The sequence below is a fragment of the Charadrius vociferus genome, unplaced genomic scaffold (assembly GCF_000708025.1).
Source record: "Charadrius vociferus isolate BGI_N301 unplaced genomic scaffold, ASM70802v2 scaffold2513, whole genome shotgun sequence".
NCBI lineage: Eukaryota > Metazoa > Chordata > Aves > Charadriiformes > Charadriidae > Charadrius > Charadrius vociferus.
In genome coordinates, this window is record NW_009647564.1 from 121,347 (window position 1) to 122,550 (window position 1,204).

The following is a 1,204-nucleotide window of genomic DNA, read 5'->3' on the forward strand; positions in this document are numbered from 1 at the left end:
CCGGCCTTCCGGCCCACCTCCAGTGCTGCCCCAGGGCAGCCAGGCAGCCCCAAACGTCACCTCACCGCAGCATTGGGCAGCCCCAAACGTCACCTCACGGCGGCGTTGGGCAGCCTGGGGCAGGGGGGATGCAGGGGACCAGTGCAGCCCCGCTCTGCTGCCGGCCCAGCGACACGCGGCGCATCGGTCTGCAAGGCAAAGGGCCAAGGGGAGAGGAGGGAGCGTTGTCCACGGAGGAGGTTCCCAAGGACAGAGTTTCCGTTGAGCTCCACGATGCCAAAATGTCACAGTCTGTGCTGTTTACCTTCTAGTCTTTAACTTTGCCAAATGAGCTACTGTTGCTTTGAACAGTCCAAGGAAACGTTGGGCTGTGTCAGCGGAAACGAATGCTCCCAGCGCAGTCTCTGCTGGGTGTGCGTTTGCGCTGGGGATCCAAGAGTTTTGGGAGAAGAATTGAGGAATCTGGGAGCGCGGGGGTAATGCTCTTCTCCACACACCAAATGTTTGCTACTTGGCCTTTGCAAATCCAAACTGAATGACAATGTGCCTTTCGGACTGTCCTTATCTCAGCCTTGTCTGCGACACCGGTCCCACGACAGGTTTGTGCCTATGCAAAGCGGGGGGTGGGGGGGGTCACAGGGTCTTGGGGACAGCTGTGACATCGATGGGGAGAGGAGCCCCGGTCCCCAGGACACGCAGCCGTCGCATGGAGCCCTGCCGCAGGACTGAGGGCAGCTGAGGGATGCTCACGGAGCGGGAGCCGGCCCCGGCAGGGATGCTCTTTCTTAGAGCAATAGGATGCGGGGGCTGGTGTCCCCGAGCGGGGAAAAAAAGCATCTGAGAAGGGGTCGGGCACCAAGTGTCCACAGAGGGTGCAGGAGACGAACTGCGACAGTGGGTGCTGTGCTCGCTGCACGCCGGCTCCGAGACGGCTGTTTGCTCCAAAGCCCCCTCAAAGCTCACCAGCGTTTCTCCGTGGGGGGCTTGCTCCTGCCTCCTGGCCGGGCGGGGGGTCGCTGGGCCCAGGCGCACACCCCGGGGAGCGCGTATCCCCACGGCGAGCGGCTTTCCTCCATCGCCCACCCTTCCCAGGCGGGTCCCCTCCCAGTAGCAGCAGGACTCTGCTGTCACCACTTGCTATTGTGCCTTTTGCTCACCAGCTGGTTCGATTCCAAAGCTCTAAGGATGGTTAAATGATAATCCA